Source organism: Lagopus muta, chromosome 8 (genome assembly GCF_023343835.1).
Source record: "Lagopus muta isolate bLagMut1 chromosome 8, bLagMut1 primary, whole genome shotgun sequence".
Taxonomy (NCBI): domain Eukaryota; kingdom Metazoa; phylum Chordata; class Aves; order Galliformes; family Phasianidae; genus Lagopus; species Lagopus muta.
The window spans coordinates 3,101,725-3,126,366 of NC_064440.1; the positions used below are offsets into that span (position 1 = coordinate 3,101,725).

Sequence of the window (24,642 nt, forward strand, 5' to 3'; positions counted from 1 at the left end):
AGGAGATTGAATCGGCTGACATTTTCATACAACCAGTACATCCTTTCGTCACTGCTGAACTGAGTGAGTTCAAAGTCGCTGTACAGAAATATCTGGCGGGCCAGTTGTGGATCTGACATTCAGAATTAGGCAGATGGTAAGCACGAAAATACAGTCTGGGTTAAATACTGACCACATTTGCCAGAAGCACAGACAGAGAAACCCTATCCACGTCCAGATCATAGGCGGAGCACATCCAGATCTATCAAAACATAAAGAGCAGAATTCAGTATAAATTATTCCGTCTTAATAGTACATGGACATCTGACAGTATTTTTCTTTCATGCACTTTTCCTTCAAAAGGATGGAATTTCACTCTGTGCTGGACACTTTGGCCAAGTGCTTTTTCCCAAATGGATGCAATCCCCTTTCTGATCTGAGTGCCTAACACCAGTCTCCTACCATCTTGTCCAGACACTCTGCCCCGCTGCGCTGACGGCTAGGAGGTGATATTTAAAGCCATGCCAATTGAGCACAACAGGGGATAGGCAGAGCAGAAGCAACAGAAGGAGGATTTTGCAAGAGCTCTCTAGGTCACGTTAAACTCCTTCTCTGGCCACGTCCAATGTCCAGCCCGTATGCCTGAAAATCTTGCTTTAAGCTGTTGTTATTTATTTGGAAATTTACTGTGGCTGTGGTTTAACTCCGCATTTCAGAGCTATCCTTTAATTGATACAGTGCTCTTCATCCTTCATAAACAATAATCAAAGGCGCCAATACCTTGGAGGACAGGGAGGCAGGTGATCAATACCAGAGGATGACCAGGTCTCTGTAGGAACGTTATTTATACATCAAAATTTATACTGAAGAAGACAAAGCAAGTCTGTAAAAGCTGTATTCTTCATTAAAAGACTCGTACCTTTGGCTAAGCTTCAGTAAAAGCCTCGCAGACAAACTTCTTTGTTTCTGGCAGAAATAAATATTTATTACTGAACTGGGAAAAATACTCTTACAAAGTCTAACTATTTTAATAAAAAATTTAATATGTTTATTTCTTCCAGACAGGAGATAAAAAGCTGTCAGACAAATAATGGTTTAAATTACAGTGAGATGTTTTCTTTACCTAATCTTTCTTTTTCTCCTTCCTTCAAATCTATGCAGCATGCTCTGAATTTTTATTTTTAGTAAGAAATGTCAAGGAAACACTTTATAGTAAGTGGCTGTTCACTATTAATTCTTTTGTTATTAAACTTGGGCACATTAATTAGCATTAATCGCTTTGGCACTAATATAGATTTCCCACAATAAAGTCTTTACACACATATACAGACCCTATAATCTAATCAAGCAATTTTCTCCTACCTACTTGGAAGGGAGAAAAAGAGCAAGGCTGTTCTCGTTACTTTACTTCTACTTTTCTTTTTTCCAATTCTGAGAAGGAGGTGGTGCAGGAGAAATGGAACCTATACACGAACAGAGAAAAAAACTATTGCCACACTCAGTGTATGTAGTTCTCATTCAGTAGCTGTATGCTATAGGTGACATCACTGACATTTTGATAAGGAAAATAGATGTATGCAGCTCACAGTCCTCAAGCAAATCTATTTCTTTGCAAAAGCTGAGATGATAATAAAACATTGCTTTTTTTCTTAAGAAAGAAAATAACATCTCAAATAGTTTAGTAGTAAATAGCACAGTGATTTCTAATGCTGTTCTGATGCAGCCCAAATTTCCAGCATTGTAAGTGGATGCTGCTCTTTAGACAAACATAATAGAAATTTACCAAAAAGCCTTCCTTATGAAGAAGGAATTCAAAGTTAGAAACGCTACTTGCTGTGAACAAGGTGATCACAGGAGTTATGTCCTGCTCTGTCAGGCTCCGGAGTTTTACACAGCAGAAAACTGAGCTGCTGAGCTCTTGTCAAGCAAGCCATGATCACATTTACTAATTTTCACACTGACAGGTATTTTCTTTAAAGCACTGCAGAGAACTTTGCTAAATAAGGTTGTCATTACTCCTCAGATGCCCTAACTTGAATAAACATGATGAATGAATATGCTGTATTTCTCAGAACAAACAAGCTGCAAGCATGGAAGCTACAGTGTGACTGATTAAGTATGTATGTTGCTTGCCAAATCTCTGCAGATCAACCCAGGACTTAAATCTCACTTTCACTTTTAGATTTATAATTATTCTCAGAATGAAGTTTCCATAATGAATGCTTAGAACCATTTATTTCAGATATTGATTTACAACTGGAGGCCTTACATTAATACCTTTCTTGGTCGCTGCGGGCCTTCACCACTAATCAGGCTCGGCTCTGTGCAGGTAGAGGAGAGAAAAACTGCTCAGTGATACCCTTCATGGCATAAGGTCCAGACGTAGCATCTGAAAGGCCAAATTCATTCATTCAGTATCCAGCAGCAAAGCATTACAGCCACAAACCAGCAGCTCCTTAAGTCCTTTCTTCTCACTTCATGTTAGATTGAATTTAGTTAGCCCTTCCTTGCAAAACTTGAACAAATCAGATTGAACTTCTCATCCTACTCGAGTTCCCACTATTCCTGTCTGAACCTTTGAGCTCTTCAACATATTTCCTTTTATTCCCAAGAACTCAGGTGTCTTTTGCTGTCCTTTAAAATCATTCAAGTAATGCACATTTTGATATAAAATTCAGTGTTTAGAAAAAACGTTTTTTCCCTTTTTCTTCCTCAAAAAAAAAAAAAAAAGGAACCAACAAGACACATCCCAACTTCATCAATTTGTACATCCTGCTTCCCTAACCTAAATCTTACTATCACCCTCACATATTGCAAACTGCTGCTTTCAGTAGGCAGTGGGCAGCTCAGAAGTATTACATACATGTTTTTAAGGAAGCTGGGAAGATGCAGAGATGACATGCTGGTTGTAGATTGCCTACCTGCAACACTGTATGGATGCACTGAGTTCACACACCTTCCTCCCCGTAACATTTTAAGAGGCAAAAAAGGTTGAGACCTGAGTCTCTGTGGCCTTCCACAGCAGACGAGACCATCCTTGCTATGGAGAACACCACTTAAAATGCAGCATACAACCATTCTGATCTGGGAAAATCATGGGTTTCACTTACAAAATAAATACTTGCAATGCACTTGACCAAATTCTCAGTCAGCATTTCCTGGTTTACACCAGGTGAAGATCCTGCCTTTGTAGGCACAGAGCTTTTGAGAACATTTATTGTATAAATAGATTGATTGTATTCTACAGGTGCTTGTAGAATGCACATAAAACCATGATAAGGACAAGTAAATTCCTTGCTGGAAGAACCTAGCTGCAACAATTCCACCTAAAAATACTCATCTACTCAGTGGATAAACTGCACCAAGTTCCCCACAGATAGCATGCTAAAGCATAGATCCAAGCACAGGTAGCAGAACAAGATGTCCCTTTTTCATTTCCCTCCATCCATCCTGCCAGGAATGCAGCAAATCTTCTCTCAAGAAGCCTTTGTCTCTGAAATGAGCATTGTCCTACCAGCAATTCCACAGCACAATGACATGGAATAAGCAATGCTACCTGCAACATTCATCACTTGATAACATTTCAGTGCAGAATTTCTTTCGGTACCCATCAGTGAATGGATTGGATTTTCCTCTTCCTAGGACATCATGGACTTATCAGTATTGACAGAACCAGGTTAACAGCAATCAAAGTAACACTACAAATTCCTGCCCCTAGCATGAAGAAGTATATAATTGCTTTCCCACCTCATTTTTTTTTTTTTTTTTTTTTTTTCCCTTGAGCTTAAAACTCACAGATTTTGGATTGCAATACAAGTTACTGTAAAAATTCACAAATTCTGAAAAAGATCAGGTTGCAATACAAGTTGTTGTGGACCATGCTGTAGTGGTGCATCCCTCTTTGCACCCTGCCCAAGGCCCGCCTGGGCAAAAAAATGCCATTGCAAACAAGTAAATTCTGCTCAGTGATTTCTTTCAACTGCACAAAAGCAATGCTCATAGAAAAGGCAAGCTGAGGTTGCATAGCATATCTCTGTAATAAGAAAAAAACTTAGATTCTGAAACACGCAGAGCTTTTTGGTTCATGCCAGAGTTTGGGGGAGCTACCCCAAGCCTTATATTAGTCTAACAACAATAACAAAAAGACCAAACACGAGAATCTGTCAAAATTTCCAGCACTGTACTTCCTCATTTGCAAGCAATTCAGATGTGATTCACAAGCTTAAGGTCACCTTCTGGCAAAAAGACAGTAAATAAATAAATAAATCCAAACGTTCTCAGCTTCTACAATGGGAGAGACAAAACGCCTATGACTTAGCCAACCTGTCACAAGTTATAAGCATAAACACCACAATTTTATATCTTCAGGAGGAACTTCAAATACGCAGAACAGCCTCTGGTTTTAATCTTATTTCTTTCCCTTAATGATTGACCTACATAAGCAACCAAATCCTTGACACTTTGTAGTTGAGCAATGTATATTTCCCTTACATGAAAAACATGTTCTTCAAGTAAGGGAAACATATATAAAAGTCACTAACTAATAATTACAAAAGACTGAGGACTGGAATGTTACTGTGGTTGCTGCTGTATTTCTGAATTAAAAAAAAAAAAAAAAGGAGGAAAAAAAAAGATTTAAAAAGAACAACCTGGTGGAGATTTCAATCCATAAGCAGCACTGAGCTTGCCAGTTCTTTACTGCAGCATTTGACAAGGCTGTAAGCCAGAGATTAAGGCACGTCTCCCGAGGAAGGAAAAGAACAGGAGCTTCCACACTTCATTAAGGATACGTTTTATTTGCAAACTGCCAGCCCACGGAGTGGCACTGACTTTTGGGTCATGGAAAAGGTTACAGTTGTGCACTTGAACTGTGCCAAGCTGAGCTAGATAATAGCCTTAAAAAAGCAAATCACAGAAAAATGATAAGAAAAATAGGGAAATCTATGATTGCAAACGACCTAAAATAGGACTTGAAAAGTACCTTGTGCTCCAGTCAGGTTTTTCCTCCTCAAAAACTGTACTAAAGCAGGAAAAGTGCCCAAAACAACAGGGAGCTGTTAGCTACAAAATACATATTCATGCAGTATTTTTTATAATTTAAGCATATATTCTCAGATTTATTTCACATAGATTGCTTTAAAAATGTTAATGTCCCTATAGAGTCGAGCCTTATCATTACTTGATCCTTTGCCAAAGACTGTACTGGCACTCCATGACCGTATATATATTTTTTACTAAGCTATTGTTGCTTTTTCCTGGCTTGTTTTTCAAAATCTGAATAGAAATGCATAGCTTGTACTGTTCAAAGTATAAATCATAAATCACTCATCGTAAAGGGCCAATTCTTGGAGTCTTTATTTGGTATTTGCACTGGCAATTTCCCAATCATTTTCAAATGGAGTTGTATTTGAGTACAGGCATGGATGCCAGTAAAGGTAACTTTTCTTTGCTCCAGGAAAAAGAGGTTTAAGAATAAACCTTTGTGTTCAGTCCCAGATCTTCTTTGCATTAACATCAATAGTATCGTTTGCAATGAAATGCGTTCAATACCACAGAAGTGCCCAGAGGAACTTTACTGTGAAATTTGACTAAAAATAGGTCTTGAATTCACATGTGTGCACTAACAGTGATCGCCAGCAGACTTTTGAGCTGCCCGGACTGGACATGCAGTTGATATGTTTGCAATCATTGAATGCATCATCACAGTTATTGCCCATTGAGTCAAGTACTGCAAGAGTTTTTCACACATTCAGAATCCCTAGGAAGAAAGAATAAAAAATTATGATGTCTTTATGTTGTTTTGGCATACCCACTTCTTTTGTAAGGATATAGTGGCAGGAGCTAGATCTGGAAGAGCCTGGATTTGAACAGCTCACAAATATAAAGGAATCTAAAAAGGATTTGAAGGCCTACAACGGATGCTGATGTTAACCACCAACTCTCTCAACAACATTCCTCCCACCTGGCATTGGATGGAGGTCCTTGGGCACAATCTTTCCTCCAGTAGAGTCTCTCTGCAGCTGATGAGTGCAGCAAATAATACTGGCAGAAGCGAAGGTGCAGATACATCATAATCTGAGATTGTGCTGTATACCTTCATCAATACCTAAAGAAAATAAAAGTAATTAATTTTTTTCTTAATCTGTAACTGAACTAAAGTCATTTACGGACACAAAATGCTCCTGCATTCTCTGTTTTTCTTCATTACCAATGAAAATATGAACTTAATGAAATAAAAATATATAAAGTAGCAAGAGTTGTTGAAGAACTGAAGGCACAATGATCTCAGTAAAAATTTGTCTTTCTTATTCTTTTAAATGCATGATGATCCTAGAGTACTCAGTTTTATTTCACATATTTATAGAATGGTCTATCTTACTCAACTATAGCTGAGAGCTTGTTCCCCAGTTGAAATTCCTGGTCCTCCACAGTTTTCAGCCCCTAATGAGCTTTAGTACCACTACTTTCACCCTAACCCAAGATGTCATGATGTCTTGACAACCATAATTAGTAGCAAAAATGGCACCTATGCTTGGTCTAAGCAAAGATGACAATCTTGGGTAAGCATCATTAATGAGATCAATAAATCTACTTTGTTCCATTCCCAGAGCCATCTCCCCTTGCCTTTCTGTTTTGCTATTCATGGTCATACAGGGAAGGGAAAAATCAGGAGCTGTAAAGTATTTCCTATTTTTTATCTTCATCTTTTAGGATAACCAAGTGTGTGAACTCTGCAGGAACGCTCAAACTATTTCTAAAGCTGAGAGTAAGGCTCAGTTCTGATTCAAGTTTCATGATAAAAATTATCAGCCAAAATACATTCATCTAGGGAAGAAGAATGTTGTTACTTACAAGAGAGAACATTTGAACTGTTGGCCAACTTTGCTTTGTTCCTATAAATTTTCTTCACTTGCCATGTTCCTTTTGCAAGAGAAAAAAAAACAAGCTATAAACATTAGTTAGCTTTGTGGTGAGGTGTTGCTCTGCCAACCTGAGGTTAGAAGTGGAGCTGAGATCCCAAGAGCTAGGCTTTGTATTATAGTATTGTATTTTTGATGCGGTAGTTAGAAGTCAATTACTGTTTCCATTATAAACCCTGTTTTCCAAGGGTTTATACCTCAACCATTTTCATTTCCATCATGCTGAACTTGGCATACAAGCAGTATGAATACACAATTTTTAAATAGACTAAATGAGGCTGGCTCATTTTTAGATACAGAGCCACTCTATGTCAGATGATTTTTATTCATTGAATTTAACAAACTATAGTTTCACTTTAAAAACGGGATTTTGTCAGTGAACTGTCTCTGTGATTGGGCCTGATATCTTTTACACCTTCTAAGGAAAACAACTATATAAAAAAATATACATATAAAAGCCTACTGACAAAATTCTCTCTTTAAGTCTGATTTTCTTGGCATTTCAGATGCCAAGACTCCCACACCATATGTTTCATTGGAAACCATTGTGTATCAAGACCCTTGTGGCTCAAAGGTGGGTTTTATCCCAGTAAGTTTTCCTCCTTTCAGAAAACTAGATCAAGGCAACAACTCAAGGGTCAAAAGTCATCAGTGATTATATCTCTGGAGACTTCAGGAATCTTTGGAGTTGATGTGAGCAGAGGAACCATCCCCACAGGTCTCCCCACTATGACTCAAGGCTGACGGTGGCAGGAGAGACAGATGGAGGGCTGTTCACAGGCCAGGTGAGAGCCAGAACAGAGTGTACCCTGTAAAGACCAAAATCCAGATGGCCACTGGCTGTTCAAGTCCTCCATCTGGGGCTGCATGTCACTCGGTAATTTCACTCAGCAGATACTAATTGCTTAAAAGCTACTTCAGCTTAAAAAATTCACTTTGCCAAGACCACAACAAATATTTTCTTTGACTTCAATTTCCATGCATTCCTTTCACCTGATTTTCCTGTATTTTTTTTTTTCTCTTAATTGAAGATAGTTGGAATCACAGAGCAGTGACACAAAAGTTTCACAATTCAGCTTTACCACTAGTAAACAGACTCACATGCACTTCACCCCATGAATGTCTATTTCCATAAAAAAAAGGTTTGCTTCTTACAAAGAACTCAAACTTGATTTTTACTCTGTTTCTGTTATTTTTTTCCACACATCTTCCCTGTAAACCAAAACCAAAAATGAAGCAGCTACTTATTAAGATGAACGAGATCACCCTAAACTTTTAAAGCATCATCTCACTGACATTTCAAACATTTTCTAACAAAAATTTTTTTTAGAGCATTCCAGGAAGATATGCAAGTTTACCCTAGTTTTTCTTTTGTTTTGGAAAATAAATCATGGTAAAACTGTGATTCACCAAAATCTCACGGATCAGGGTCAAAAGCAGGAATAGCACAAACATGCCATGGGACAGGCCGGTTGCCTGCAGGTTGCTTTCCCAGCACAGAAAATGAGAAAGTCATTAGGGGCTGATCCAAATTTTGCTGACAGTGATGGATTATGATAAGCTTTAGATTAAAATCTTATTTCTTATCTACTTTGGAGTGAGAGAGAATCTAGGCTGATGTTTGCGAGATCACCCAACATCGCTCTGCACATAACCGTCACACCAAGGTGAGGTGCCATGTTAGTTAAGCACAACACTGAGCTTTGTCACTGTTGCCATTTTCATTGTATTTTTAGGTTGACACAGGTTTTTTTCTCCTGTGCAACAGGGCATAACACAAAGGTGGAATGCCCAATATTGGGTTGCCATCTTCCCTTTCAAAGTCTATGTGCAGTCACCTCAACCCGGGTGCTCTGAGTGCATGCTCAGATCATGTTTTTGTGAACACTGACAAGAACAACTATCTCGAAAGCTATCAAAGCCATCCTCATTATCCTTTATGGGCTGTGTAGAAAATGTCACCACTATTAGACATTTAACTGGAGTGCAGCAGAATGGTTTTGCCGGCCCCCTCCAGTTCTTCGGGTAAAAGCTCTGTTCATAATCAGTTTCTGCTTTTTTTAATGACCCTCAAGAGGTCCCTTCTGGTACACTTCAGTTCCCTTTCTAGCGTCCCATTGATTTTACAGACTTTAGGAACTTGCTCTTAACCTTCTGCTTTTTCCTGGATCTCTGCTGAATGATTAGGCACTACACAGCCTTTTGTTACCCTGAACACCAAGAGATATCTGGAGAATTAAAACACCAGCTTCAATAACATTTGCTAGAGAAAGAGAGCACTCTCCTCTCAGGGCTATTCACCCTATTTATGTACATGATTTTTTTTTTTTGGAAGAACGACTTCAGATTTTTTTATTATTATTATTATTGTAAGAAACAAAAAAGATAACAAAGCTATCTTCTTGAACAGAAGAATGAAATTCACTCAAGAGTTCACATTTGTACCATGAATTCTAGCAGCAGAAGTAGGAGAATTTAGTATTGGGAAAGGGAGGGCAGAGCCTGGTGGGCAGAGTGTAAGCATAAAAGGTAAAGGGCTTTTCTTAAAAAAAAAAAAAAAAAAGGATTTTAAAGGCTTTTCCAAACAAAGTCTTTCCACTTATCTGATTTGATTCACATGGAGCCACATCATTGCCAGAAGTACATGCTTGGGGGGCGTGGTTTCTCTTTTTTGAAGTTAGAGTGGGTGGAGAGATACCTCTGTTAAGACATGTCAGGTAAATTCAAGGAGAAAGAGCTTGGTGCAAGGGCATCCTCTTAATCACAGCGCAGCAGAGCTGCAAAGTTGTGATTAAAAGTGGTGTTCCTCCAAAAGCTCTGCCCCATCTCACATATCCTTACTTCACCAGGGTCCTGCTGCTAAAAGTACTGCTTGCCCTTGTGTGATTTTAGGACCACTTCAACACTGTGCAGTGCCCAGGAAATGCATACAAAATACATTAAAAAAAAAAAGATAAAGAACAGAGCTCTGGCTCTACAAAACATCCCCAAATTCTTCCTGGAGGGTGAAGTTTGGACAACCCCATTTGCACCAACAGGTTTGGAGTAGCATGCAGGGATGGCTGCAGCCCAATTACCACCCGCTCAGCTCTCGCTGCCTCTCTGAAGGATGATGGGGGGAGTAAACAACCTTAAACCCAAAACAGAAATGGCATTCTTCTGCTTGTTGCCGAGACGCCAGCTGAAAAGGAATCATTATAAAGAGGTTGATGTTTTCAGGGGGAGACAGAGGACTCACCCGAATGATCCCAGTTAAGGGCCTTAACAGAGAGGCGGCTTAACTCCGCTTTGGAAGTGGTGAGCCGCCCTGCTTGGCTGAGCTTGGATTGTGTTACTGCAGGAACATGGCACAAACAGGGATACCCCCTCCTTTTAAAAACTGCTCGCTCCCAAAATAGCAACACAATTTAGCAATATTTTGTATCAAGACAATTACACTCTAGCATTATTGTAGTCTTAGTACCTCATTAAAACAAAAAAATGTTAAATCCTTGTTTTGTTGAACACAAGAGATGAATAGTAAATATTGATTTAGAATGAATGCAAACATTTCCCTAGGAGTGGATAATTACAGCCTTTCTATGCAAAACACTTATATTTGAAGAAGCACTTCACTTACTTTGCCATGTGGTATACATTCTTTAGTACATTTTAAATTATACGTTGTCCTGGACAGTGTCTGCTCTATAATTTCTTGTGTCTCTACACCAGAGTCAGTATGTAATTTTAAACTGCAAACTTTCTGCCAACTAGGAGAGGAGAACAGGCTTAACTCTTTCCCAGAGTCGCTCTCAGGAGCAGCCCAGGCTGCACATGCAGACATGAGGCCGGTTTGCTCAGGGTTGGAGCAGCACCGAACGAGTTTGGTTTAGCTGGAATCCCACAAAGATGCTACTCCCAGCAGTCTTCGTTTTTCACACGACATTTTCTGATTACGTACGAGGCCTGATGTGCTCTCATTTCCAGCCAGATCAAATGGAGTCCAAAAGTTTGAACAAACTGGAGAATTTGCAAATGAAGAGCTGAGCTTTGGAAGAGAGCATCTAGGTTGAAAGCTCCCAAACACATATTTGAAGCAAATTATTTATCCTACTTATTTTGGCATTCAGACACTCGTTTGCAGACGGAATGGGACTCTTTCTAAGAAGAGTCAGACATGCACACGATGCTTCATGAGAGCACAGTTTACGCACAAAGCCCCCACCACGCATTTTAAACCATATATGTTTATTAGGCTGCAAGGCTGAGACGTAAATTCATATGCAGCTTAATCAGGCTACATGAACGTGAACACAATATGCCCCTGCAGTAACTCAGGAGATTAATTCACATGACTTGTGCATTTTGTTATCTTATGGAACCACAAGCACCCCTAGCGCACACATTTTATGGGCCAAATTTTCCAAACCTGGGACCTTGCACCTAAATTATTTCAATCAGTATTCACATCCTCCTCTTCCCTTCCTCAGAACAGAGAAAGGCCTCCATGGGTATTTAAACACTTCCCAACCCACACAGCATTTACAGATATGCTTACATCCCCTTGATACATCACACCAGGAGGGGCTCATGAGTTTTGCTGGATACAGAAACTTCAGCCCCACAGCAGACTCTGGTTAATTTGCTGCAGTAATGAGCATTGCAAGGGCACTCGAAGGGAGAGCAAAGAGGATCTGATTGTGATTCCAGACATGGACCACAAATTGTATCAACTAACTCAGCACCAGCACTGTGAACAACAGCACAGTGCTCTGTTTGGAAGCCATTACACTTGCCATATACTCTGATTACCTCCAGTATTTTCAGTAAAACTGAACTACAGACTATAGCTCCAACACTTGCATACACACTTGAGTTTGCTCACAAAGCAGATTCCAAGGTGAACACTCCTGGATTTTCAGCCTGTAAACCCGTGGAGTATCTCTTACTATATGTTAGATTTAAATGCAGAATTAAAAAGATTTGAGTAAAGCTTGCATCAAGGGGAAGAAGATAGAGAAATGAAGAAGAAAATGGAATTCAATATTTCAAAATACATCCACTGTCCAGGAGGAAAAAAAAAGAAAAGAAAAAGAAAAAGGCAAAAATGAGAAAGAAAAAGTATATCAAAATATAGAACGTGATAATCAAAACAGAGAAAGTTTGCTGGAATGAGGTGATGATGCCTCATATTTTCCTGAAGATACTTCTGATGAGCTCCACCTTCATCCCTTGCCAAACCCCTCCATGAGGAGCTTCTACTCAGCAGCCGATTGCACTGAGGTACATTTCACCAACACGTGCCTCCTAAGTCAGCTTTGTACTTCCAGAGAAGCTTAATGGAGCATTAAGGCAAGAGACTTCAGTCCTGTGGGCAAAGCTATGTGTCTACAAGGAAAATATTCAGCCTCCCCACTTGGCACCTATCCCTGTGTTATTTGGAGGTAGCCACAGCCCTGCAACAGCACCCAGGATAGTCCCGCTCGGAGGCACTGAAGAAATCTCTCACTGGAATTTACTGGCTTTAAAATTAGCTTTTCCCCTTGCCCCTTATTCTGAGGATTTTCATAACCATGGGGGAAAAGACGACACGAGATAAAAATAAATTTGGCCGCTGCAGATCAGAAATCAAGGGGAAAGTGTCAGGGCAGTGTTTTGCTTTGGGTTTTAGTGGAGACAAAATAACTTAAACTACTAGGAAAGATAACGTATGAGTAAGAAAATTCCCCAAGCAATCAGAGGATGTGTTTTCAGCTTTTTTACATTTCGGTTTTATTTTCTCACAGCAATGAGAGAGGATGAGATTGGAGTCCCATAACCACACTGGCGCAATCCACGCACCCTACCTGGATCATCAGGGATTGTAAATCATCATTTTATAAGAATTTAACTTTTCTGCTTCCAACACAATCAAACACAGTGGTGAGGGGGCCACTCATCATGACAAAAAATATACTTCAGAGTCTTTCTTGAAGTGCCAACTCCAATAAGTTCTCCGAGTGAAATTAAATGTACGCTGTTCTTCCAAGCCACAGTTTCCCCCTGGGATGGACGAATCTCAAGTGGGGGCTGAAAGGCCAGTTGTACCACAGCCACGGGTTACACCCATTTTTGCAGGTTTTTTTAACTACTGCATGTAGCATAACTTGTATTCCAGCCCATTCGGTGACTGTGCTTTCCAGCATTGGTAATAAAAAAAGAAGCCTTCATAGTTTCCACATTCCGGCACTAATGAGTGGGCCGGTCCATATCTTCCCTTGGTTTCTCATAGTTTGGTGTTTGTTTGCTTTAAAGACTTCTCCATGAAGCAAAGGGCAGAAAAGAAAGAAAAATCTGATGTGTGGCGTAAGAAACAGTTGGTGCTGAGTCTGAGAACAGCAACCAAGAGTCGTTTTCAAATAGAAATTAAAGTGGAAAAGCCCTATTAGCTCGTATACTTCATCGTCCTGCCAACACGATGCTGCTCCGAGGAGTGACATTTTTTTGGAGGCTCAGCACTGAACGCTTTGCTCCCACCACCACGGTGCTCCCAACCTGAAACCCCAACATCTGGGATGTGCTCTGCATCCCAGCATCCCCGAATCACTTCGGGCTGAACATCCCCATTCTGCACACTGCTGGGTATCGGCAGAACACCACCCCTGGCCGAGGAGCCAGCACTGCCCCATCAGCCAAAGTAAACATCGTGCCATGCAAATGGATAACAAAAAGCAGAGCAGAGGCTAAATGCAATGCCCTCCTGGGGGGAGAAAGTATGAAGACAAAGCTCTTTTCTTTTTCTCCTTTTTTTTTTTTTCTTTTTTTTTCCTCCCCCTTCTTGGAAGGGAGGAGAAATATTTCTTGGCTGCTCTCTGTAAAATATAGTGCTGGCAAGGAAGAGGAAACAATCCTGGGCACTGGCTTCAGCAGATATCGATCTCTCTACTCACTGAAGTGGATATTGACCTCTGGCAACCTCGCCCCCAGTCAGAGAGTGGGGTCAGGGAACGCTCTCAGAGATGGGAAGAGACATTTTCACCTCTTTTCAGTCCTGCCATCCCTCTCAGGAGCTTAAATCCTGGAGAACACACACACATTCTGGCAAAACAGGGGGGTGACTGAATGCTTCAGCAGGGCAAGCAAACTGGAAGGGAAGGGTGGATTGAGGTCAAGATTTCCCATCTCAGTTCCCACACCATCTCCAGAAAGCTGATAGTCTAGGAGAGCACTAAGGAGAGTAAAGGCCCCTGCCCATGGCAAGAGTGAGATACGGAAGCAGAACTAAATAGTACAAGCACAAATGGGCTCACACTATTTAAAAGCAAAAGAAATGATGCTTTATCAACAGTGGCACTCAAGAAAGATGCCTTTTTGTGAATGCTGCCTTGTGCTTGGGGCTGCAGTATCCTTATCCAGGCTCATCTATCCTCTGTTTATTTTGTGGCCAACATCCCCATGATGCTCCTGATCTCAGTGTGCAGAAGGGCTTGGGACAGCACACAGCTGATTAGCACACACTGTGGGCTCTGCTCAGGACTCCTCCATATCACACATCCACACTGGAGCTGCTGAGGCCTGAAAAGAGTCCAAGCAAATAGCCCAAACACCCTCTCTCTGTATGCAGAAAATTTTGGAGTAAAGCGCCCTCAATTACACTGGCTGAGAAGGGGCAACCATCTTAACATCCCCAGTAGGAACACAGGGACCCAGCAGGCAGGCTGGCCCAAATCTTGGTACTGTATAATAATTAGGGGCAGAAGAAACAAATCTGCATTTCCTCCACACAGAGAATACTAGCAGAGCTGGTGGGGACTGCACTTTCCATCTGAAAGTGTTAACAAGCAGTGAAAGAACTGAAGCGCATCTAATTAAAAATGCATACCAAGGCATAAAGACAGAGTATAAGAGTAAACAAATGGCAGAGACCAGATTTGTTTGCAATAAATGAAGAGGAAAACACCACACAATGCAAACTCATCCAGCACGGAGACGGAGGGAGGCGAGCAGGCGAAGGCAACATGCTGCAAAACATCTTGAAACAAAGTACAATGCAACCAAAAAGCAAGGCATACAGGGCACAGTAGTGATGGAGGGGCAGAGGCACAGCCCATGGTAGGAACACATCTGCCATTGCAGACATGGCATTGCCCCATCCCCGGAGGTGCTCAAGGCCAGGTTAGATGGAGCCGTGGGCAGCCTGAGCTGACAGGGGGCACACAGCCCATGGCAAGGGGATGGAATTATATGATCTTTATGGTCTCTTCCTACCCAAGCCATTCCATTATACTACGATTGCATGCAGCATGGATAGGCTGAGGAATGATGCCAAGCAGAGTTCCAGTGCAGCCTATGAGCAGGCCACCATGGGACACAGCACACAACAACACCTTCTAAGGGAAAGAGAGTTCATTTGGATATTTGTGCTGACATACACAAGGCAGACAGATAGGGCTTTGGGTTGAGGTCTCTCTGTCTTGTTGAAAGGCTCATGGCTTCCACAGTGAGCACAGCACCCTCCTTACCCTGAATTCTCAGAAATAAGGTGGGCCAATTGCAGTCAGGCAATGCTGACACCCCACACTGCTAGCATGTTAATCATGGCTCAAAGTCCAGCAGTGATGGCATGCCTTGTGTTGTCACAACTTCACTGCAAGGGCAGCAGTGCTGCTTGTAGCCCAGCAGGAGTTCACCATCATCTTGCCTTGCTGCAGGAGGACCTTCCTCTTTCCCATGATTATCTTTCCCTTAATTCCTGCTGCACTGCATGATAGTAATCACACCATTTCTCAGAAGCCGCTGCTGCTTGATGGCTGCAGATGAGCCCTGTCATCTGTTTGGTTTTTCAAAGCACGATAGGCCACTGTGTTCATCCCCATGGGAGCTCCAGCCATGCACAGTTCCCATCCAAATGGGGATAAAAGTTCAATTTTATTTCACAGTTTTGTCTTCTCTACCACAAATCTTTTCTGACAGTGTTTTCTGACTGCTAAACTGACCCGTTTTGAACAATTGATCTAAAACAGCTGTCTGAGGGGTTGAAAGCAACACAGAGAGGATACTGCAGCTCTCCTCCAAAGGTGTGGAAGAGATGAGCAGCAAAATATTAGGTGACAGGAGGAAACTTTTAGGCAAATGAGTGCCCTATACCACATGCATCTTTCCCCTGAAAGTTTTGCCAACTGCCATGCAAACCAGGAAGTCATACTTCCAAATATTTAAGGCTGCATTTCTCTTAATTTCCATCTTATCTTTCATAAGACTTACATTTTCAAATGTCAACCTACATATGGGAATGTTTAATCTCAAGGATGCCGATCCATCAGGAAACTTCTAAAATCTTCTCCAAAAATTGAGGTTTTTTTTCTTCCTCATCTTTCTTTTTTTTTTTTTTTTTCATAGAATCATATAAGTTGGAAAAGAGCACTAAGATCCCCAAGCCCAACACCAACCCACCCCACCATGTTCATTGATGACATCCCTCAGTGCCGCATCCCCAACAGTTCTAGAACAGCTCCAGAGATAGTGACTCCTCTACAGGGCAGCCTATGCCAGTGCTTTCCCCTTTTTTTCTTAGTGTATTGCCCACAGGTTGGTGAGGGGACCTATACAAGCTTTAAGAATAGAGAAAAAATGCACATCCTGACATGTTTCAGTTTTCCAAGAATTACAATGCACTAATAAAAGAGCAAACTTCATTCAGAATGTATTTTAACTGTAAAAAATGGTGTGCAATGACTGCATAGAATATTAGTTCTGCAGTAAGTTTGGATACCATTCCCAATGCTTGGCATTACATACATTTTTCTGTTTAAATTCCACTGCTTACACTTTTGCCATGTCTCTGTATTTATTTTTGTTATGCATGTTCCCTACTGCCAATGTAAATTCATTTAATGTTAGGCACACAACAGTTTTTCAATACCTTTCTGCTATTTGGCTGCACAATTAGCTTCCTAAAATATGATTTATTTTAGTTGAGCTTAGTTTTGGCAAGGAAGTGGGGGCATGAGAGGGGGATTTTTAGTGCAGGCACAAATTTACTACTGGGAACACTGCTATGAATGGCATGGAGACCAACATCAGAAATCCATCTTACCAAAAGGCTAAATCTACTGGGGATTAAGCATGGCCCCTCTCCACCCTCCCCTTCTGCAAGCCTTGGGCCCCCCTCCAGCACTCACCAGGTTGGGGTAGGCCTGGGACTCGGTGTTTCCTTCAGAAAAAGGGGCTATTACAGAGCAACACTGATTCTGGTTGTGCTGGATGGCATCCAGGGCAAATTGGTTCAAGTCTTAATAATGTCACATCTTTCTAGGTCATTAATAAATAAAGAGGCTTGAAGGGGGGATAAAAGGACCTTTTTTTTCTTTACTAAATTGAACTATACTGTATAGCCCCTACATAATTTGCAGTGATCTGCGTTATCTTAATATGCTGTGTTCTTTGGCCCCCAGCTCATATATGCACTTAAGAATATGCCTAATTTTAAGGCTGAACGTGGCTCTCATTTAAACAAGAAAACGTTTCCCAGCCTGTCTGGAGGTCAGTACATGTCAATGCCTGTAGATATTTAGGTACCTGTGCACTCTGACTCCTGGAAATAGCCACAGTGAGGCCAGTGGCAGCCAAACGCACCAGACTCTGAGTGCTGCAGATGCTATTTTACACACAGTTATTCCATGCACGGTTACTTTTGCCCTTTGGAAGGCTGCAGACCATTTCAGACTGGGTACCTCTACTCCAACAGCACCAGTGGACCAAAAGAAGCTAACAGAGAAGTCATCTCTAAGTGCAACACAAGTTGAGATGTTTCATTTCCCACCTCAAAGCTAAAGGAGCTCTGTGTGACCTAATCTCCAAAAATAAACTCAATTTCACAAAACAGTCAATCAGCAGTTCCAAGTCATAAGGAAATACACGTTGCCTTCTCTAATGGAACTAAAAGAAGCTGTAATGGCAGGTACATTGGCTGGGTGTAGATAAGGCATGTATTTCAAACATCAGTGTTGTACTGGTACTTGTTTCTAGCACAGATCCAAGAGAGCCTATTGCAATAAATTTTTTTTTGCTGTGAATATTTTTCTACTTTTTACAACTGCTTTGCATCATACGGTTAAGATGTACTAAAATGCCTTGGCAGCCTCTTTGGGACAGCAAACAACATAAGGAATACGTATCTCATGCTGCACATGACTCCACTGCCACCCCTTTTCCACTCTATCTTAATGCAAATGATAAATAGTGAAAATATGTATAACTCTCTAAGTGTGCTATTTGTACTGCCTGAGGACACTGTGGATGTAATGCAAACCTTGAAGCACATGCCTTTCCCTCCCCTTCCTCCCATGATGAATTAACAATGGAGACATCATATATTTTGGACATCTTTTGGATTATTCTGCACACAAAAGTATAGGGCACAGTACCTCAAATCAGAGCATTCATTACATTAAGATGCAGGATGGCTCTCACGATGCCTTCTCTGCACTCTGCTTATCGGGCCCTACAGAGACAGGTGAAGTTTCACAGTGCCAGATGGCCAAGGGATGGGGATGGCTGCAGCCTCTCTCCAGCTCACATTTCCCACCTGTAAAGAGGGATGGCAGGCAGGGATGGCAGGAGAAGCCACGCTTCGTGCCTTTCCCCCAGACAGACTGAGAAATGGGGACACTACACATCCTCTTACACTACTCAGCTATGAAACTGGTGCGGGGCTTTGAATAATTAACAGCACCGACCAGCCTCGCCTGCTTACAGGAGTCATCAGGAGAGATTAGCTGGAAGCAAGCACTGATGCTCTTAAAGTTCTTATGTCTACAGCTGGTCTTGTTTTTCTCCCCCCATCTCATTTAGCACCAAATCCTCCAGGTGCTCACGGGAGGAGCTGACATGAGCTGTGGTGATGGCTGCTCTCTGGAGCACTGCTCAATGCAGACCCTGGGCTGCCTCTACCTCTCCCTCCATGGTGCCAAGCTCAGGTTCCCCAGACTTTCCTTGTCGTGACAGAAAAAGGGCATGAAATCCACAGGCCATCCTGCTAAATTACTGTAGCACCTCTATTATCCTATATGGACTTCCAGTACTGAGAACGCATTTGTATTCTCCTTCTGCAACTTTAGATTTATACAAAAAATGCCCCAATTTCCATTTATTTGCAACAGAATATTGCCAGTCTCCTTGTTTTATCTTTTAAGCTTACGAAAAATAACACAGGACATGATCGCTGCTAACGAGATGGCACGTTCCATATCACATGTCCCGCTGTGTTGTTTTATTTACCAGCTTTCAAATCCCTAACCTTCGTCTCTCCAACCTCTTTTTAAATGAAAGGAGCCTCTCGTCTCTGTGAAGTCCCTATCATCTACACTGGCTTGCATGTTAAAGTTTCAGCATCCATTTAGTCAGCGATGGTTATTCTGCTTAATGACTCCTATACCCCTGCTAATACTGTCTTATCTGGCTCTAATATTTTAAGTTCTTGTCTAATATTAATGCTAAATGCTAATATTAAAGGTTTGCTACTAATATTTTAAAGGTCTGTCTGCTGGTGCACTAATGTTTTGGGAGGTGCTTGAGGGTTTGTTGTATTGGCAGGAATGCCAGGCCAATTTTAGCATCCTCTGTGACTACCGCATAGAAATCTAAGCAAAGAATAGAGGGACAGATTTTAGTAATTTATTTACTGAGAATTGACCTCAGAATCAGGTTGAATACGTATGTATGTGTGTGTGCATCTTACCCTGCATTTTCCAAATAGCCCCAGGATGAAGCAGTGGTGGGGATACCATGAAGGATCTCACCCATGGGGCTGTATGAGAAAAGGAGCTGGGAGACCCCAGAAATCCCAGTCCCCAGTTACAAACCCCCAGTATTGCCATTTGGAGTACACCTACATACATCCACATTTATCTCAGCCTGAAAATTTGAAGGAGGACAGAAGAAAAATATTCTGACTTTCCATCAGTTAACATGAACCTCTGCCATATGCAAAGAGAGAATAATAGAATGCACTCCTCCTTTGAGAAACAACATCTCCACTAAAAATAAAATACAGTGCAACGTTTATTTCACCACTGTTTAAGAGTTAATGAAAGATTTGCACCTGTACAGCTGTTGCAGACTGAAGTGAGCTTGCGGAGCAAATGTGTTTTCTGGTTGAGACAGTTGTAAATGCCTTGAGTAAAAACACTGAGGACTGCTAATGGATAGGTTTATTTTAAAGCATGCCATCTGCTATCAATCATAGAGAAGTATAGGAAGCAAGTTTGGCTGTGCTCCCTCCTTGTGAGCCTGATAAAGATAGGGCTGTGGTACTCTGGAACATTTAGTACTCAAGAGAATAAAACATCAAACCTACTCAGCAGCTCCACTAACAATAATAAAAATGCCTCTGCCTAAAGGTGACATTCTGAATTTACGATTATTTGTGTCTATAAAGTGTATTCTTTGGCTCCTGACTCATTCTGACTGTCTCACTACAAGAACAATACATTAAGCCTGCCTGAAGTAAATGGAAATCCTATCCTTTTATTAAAGCAGCAGCCAGTACCTGAGATGTTCTAACGCCCTGTAGGACCCAAAGAAGGTTTTCTGCTCCAAGTGTTCATTCTTTTGGTCAGATTAAAGTCAACTGCAGAGAAAACGCTTATTTTGGTGCACTCAGAACGAAACCCTTGTTCAGGTAAATGCAGTTTTAAAAGAAGAAGGATAAAAACAAGACGACCCAAGGCAGATTCTGAATATGCAAATCATCACAAAACAAAGGCTACAAAAGCTGCAGCTCACCCCGTGACAGCTCGTATTTTATGCTACTTAGCATTCAATACAGGAAAAACTTAATGCTGGAAGAACCTGCCCAGGAAAACCATGCACGAAATGTCCAAAAGGTGTGTGCCAATCTTCCTTCCTAGCAGCTGATTTTATATGTGATGAGATTCTCCAGAAATGAATCCAGGGATTTATTTATTTTTCTCTTTCTTATTTTATTTTTTTTTTCCCTGCTCTGCATTTTCCTCAGCTGGAAGATGCAGAGCTACTTCCCTGAGACACACAAGCACTTGGTGAGCTCCAGAGGTATGAATCATTCCCCTGGCTAACGGCCCTCTTCTCTCATTGCCCCCCGATGCTGGTCAAGGGCCCTCGAGCCTGTCTGCTTAAAAATAATCAAGCCAATAATGCTTCCTGGCAAATTCAACTGATATAAAACACACTTAGCTCTGAAACACTCTGTATCCAATAACATTAGGCTCCTCTCTGCAGCTTAACAAAATTCCCTTGCAAGTCTGCTGCTGATGGGAAGTACAACAGTGGAAGCTTGGGGAAAACCCACCTGGTGATCAAGCTCATGAGCCTAATTAATGTTAATAGAGAAATCAAAAGTGGGCAAAAATTGGAGCGGCAGCATGGAAAAAAAACATGAAGTATGCATCAGAAATAGAAGGAAGATAAAAAGCAATGGGAAAAGTGAGTTTGCCTTTGAAGTCTGCTCTGGAAAGTGATGGTGATTTCTCTCAATGCCCCTAAACCTGAAATGCTGTACAGTAGGCCATGTCCAAGCAGAAAAAAACAAACAGAAAGGAGAGGATTAGGCTTATTAGGTTCAGAATATTAAATCAAGGCTGCTTCTGTTCTGTATTCACTGTTTTGGTCCTCAGGAGCTTAACTGTCTCCAAAGCCCATGGTCAAATGACTGCTGATTTCAAAGTGTTAAGATCAATCCCCTTATCTGAGACCAAAAGGGTTGAGAAATAAAAATAAGCTCTTTGGTAAGGATCAAAACTAGTGGATACTTGAAATGAGAAAGATGAAAGATTACAAAAAATTAGGAAACTATAGAGACCAAAGGAAAGCACAAAGGTAGAAAAGGGTGTAGAAAAGGGAAGATGGACCATTTCTTAGATTGAGTTGTTACTTCACTGCAGAAACACTGAACTACTGGAAATAATCCCAAAGTACATGAAAGCAAAGCTCATGTGAACAGAAACCATCCCAATAAAGTCAGTTATCGAGATTTCCATGCTCAGCAGCATCAGGGGAATAGATCTCTGAAGGTACTCCTTGCCTCCAGGAGAGGATTTCCAAAGAACAAGAGCAACACCACGTCTCATAAGGAAGGAAATACCAACATCAGTCTCTTACTCCAGACCCCTCAGGTACAAATTTAAAGTCAATCACAGAAGAACGCAGCATAACACTGAGCACTCAGACCAGCTATGGCCATTACAACTCCCAGGAAGATCAGAAAAACTCCATTTGTCAGAAAATTGCAATTGCAATGAATCTTTAACAGCAGAATATCTGTTTCTCCGTACAATATGCCAATCAGGGATATTCTATACTGCTGGGAAGACATGAAGCATTAGGGACACAGCTTTTGGGTAGAAGGAAGAAAGTCATCACAGACTCACCCATAGCCCGAAGATCGCGCAACTGGTGGGAGGTTCAGCTCTGAACTGGGGAAACCCACGATGTAGACAGCATCTGGCAGGGAAGATTTTCTCCACAAACTTCACCCATAACACTTCGTAGGGAAAAAGAAGAATCACAGAGGTTCTGTTTTTTTCCCTCCTGAGAAACAGAAACAAATTAAAAGGTTTGCAAATTTGTCATGACACCAGATGCTTGCTCCTGGCCAGCCCTTATCACCCTACCATGTGGAGGCTCAAAGGCATGCTGTTCCCAACCAGAACTGGTGTTGTGAACTCTCCAGCTTCTGCACAAACGTAGCAGGTTCTTTTTAGACTTGTTCTTTAATACGCACAGTACATTTTCATATGAAAGCTTGCAAGCTTGGAGCAGCTTGCTCACAGAGTTCAAGTCCCTGGCACACAGTTCATAGCAGCTCTAATGAAAAAGCACAATGATTGGGCCTGCGTCGCTAAGATTAGACATTAGTGGCTGTATCAAGAAGAGAAATACCTGCAGATTAGCACAGCAATTTGCTGCTCTAAATCTGAACCTTCTAATCTCTCTCTTTTTTTTTTTTTTTTTTTTTTTAAGTAAGTAGCAGTCCATGAATATGGGAAAAGAATTAAAACTACATTTACTAAGTGATTTCTAAAATACTTCAGCATGTTTTAGAAAACTGACAAGTCATTAAAATATAGTTAATAAACATTATTCAGGACTCACTGTCTGAGATTAACGCTGCTTTAAAATCACAAACGTTCATTGGTTCAGGCAACGCACTGCTGCAAAAGTAACTGCAACTCATGGTCTTTGTTTAATTACATATCTAATGGCCAACTCAAAGCTTACCTTGCATTTGTCTTTTCTTAAAACAGCGGTGCAGTATTCATAAAAGATGATCAAACCTTGTGCCCAGGCAAGTGAGGTTACCTCCAACACTGCTGTGTTTAAATAGGTGTTTGTAATATCAGCATTCCAGGTGGAATGAATTGCATCTTCCAGGTATATTGGCACGGTGCAAAGGCTGAAGTTAAGGGCAGCTCAGATTCACTTTGCATTGTGTCCCACCACTCGTATTTTTCCATCCTTCTGCACACTCCAAAGTTCAAAATATGGCAGGAGAGGGCTGATAGTGTGGAGAGACTCAACTTATTTTAAAAATGAAAACATTACTATTCATAGCCAGCCTAGTAATGCAGTTTAAAAAAAATTCATGGCCTAATCGAAATTATGTCCATCTAACTTAAGCTAAGCTAAACATTTGCAAATGCTCCTAATGACCATTTTTAACCACTTGCAGGATTTAACGGGCAGCTTTCTTTTGTTCTTACTTCTTTTTATTTTTCTTTAAACAATGAACTATTTGATATTCAGAGTTGTCTGTAACCTGATGGATGGCTTTGATTTATGCCATCTCTCAAACATCAGAATTCTAGATTTTAAAGCTGAATCACAAGGGAGATCCAGGTCCTCCAACTGGTTTTATTTCTCAGTCTTTTAATGTTATTCGGAGTTCAAAGTCTTTCACTCATTCTCCCTTCATGCTGCTACGTATACATGAGACAGAATAACACTTTACACCAAGCAACTGAGATCATTTGAATGATACCAGCAAAAGGCATTGATGAGGCAGGTGTGATTTTGCCTACTCTGCACTAGAATGCTGTATTTATTGCCATGGCTCTGTCCAGCTCCAAGAAACTCTATAAACCTGCCTATCTTCTTGTAGGACAGCAGACACTACCATCATGGCCTGAGTATTCTTTCTCCATAGGGCAGGGCAGAAGGGAGCAAAGGAAAGCAAAGTGAAGTGAAGAAATACAACCCCAGTATGGGGGGAGGAGCAGGGGAAGGAGGCATGGAGCACAGGAGAGAGCTGCTTTAGAAGGATGTACTCTGAGATGTAAAATGGAATGCTGATGTCCATTAGGACCTCTCTGGAACAAAGCAAGCTGGAGGGGACAGAGCCTACCTTGAGCCCATTTTGAGGCAGCAGGGACGTCTAGAGGCTGCAAACAGTCCTGAAAAATGAAAGAAAAATGACATTTTTAATAAGAAGGCAAAAAAATCCTTAAGAGCGAGGTCTTGTTTTCCTTAGCCTACTGGTGAGAGAAAACTGCTTCCAGAAATACAAGTATTTAAATGGCCTCTGACAGCAACAAAGCAAAAGACTCGTTTTGCCAATGACTGAGGAGAGCTCAGCTGCTTGCTGCAAGCCAGAGGGATTTGCATCCAGCCCAGAACTGGGAGCACTGTTTGGAGCAGAAATCCCTCTCCTTGGCGACCCCAGTGCCTGTTGCAACAGGCATTAACTAAACCAAAACCCCACACTTTGTGAGCGTGTTCCCATTTGGATCTATCATGCAGTCCCACAGGA

At 41.3% G+C, this 24,642-nt stretch overlaps 1 long non-coding RNA gene across 5 annotated transcripts in view; it reads right to left on the reverse strand.

The window, feature by feature from the left end:
• LOC125696830 (uncharacterized) overlaps positions 1 to 24,283 on the reverse strand; it is a 35,809-nt gene extending 11,526 nt beyond the window's left edge. For 2 of the 5 annotated variants that reach the window (XR_007378559.1, XR_007378563.1), the window contains exons 1-10: positions 24,238 to 24,283; positions 23,115 to 23,391; positions 22,265 to 22,424; positions 6,832 to 6,900; positions 5,942 to 6,085; positions 2,257 to 2,368; positions 1,342 to 1,442; positions 899 to 945; positions 760 to 808; positions 173 to 241 (exon numbers count right to left, since the gene is read on the reverse strand). This is a non-coding gene — a long non-coding RNA (uncharacterized LOC125696830). Of the gene's footprint in view, positions 1 to 172; positions 242 to 759; positions 809 to 898; positions 946 to 1,341; positions 1,443 to 2,248; positions 2,369 to 5,941; positions 6,086 to 6,831; positions 6,901 to 22,264; positions 22,425 to 23,114; positions 23,392 to 24,237 lie in introns of all 5 variants that reach the window. The other 3 variants (XR_007378560.1, XR_007378562.1, XR_007378561.1) reach the window with 3 other exon arrangements.
• Positions 24,284 to 24,642: the final 359 nt, after the last annotated feature.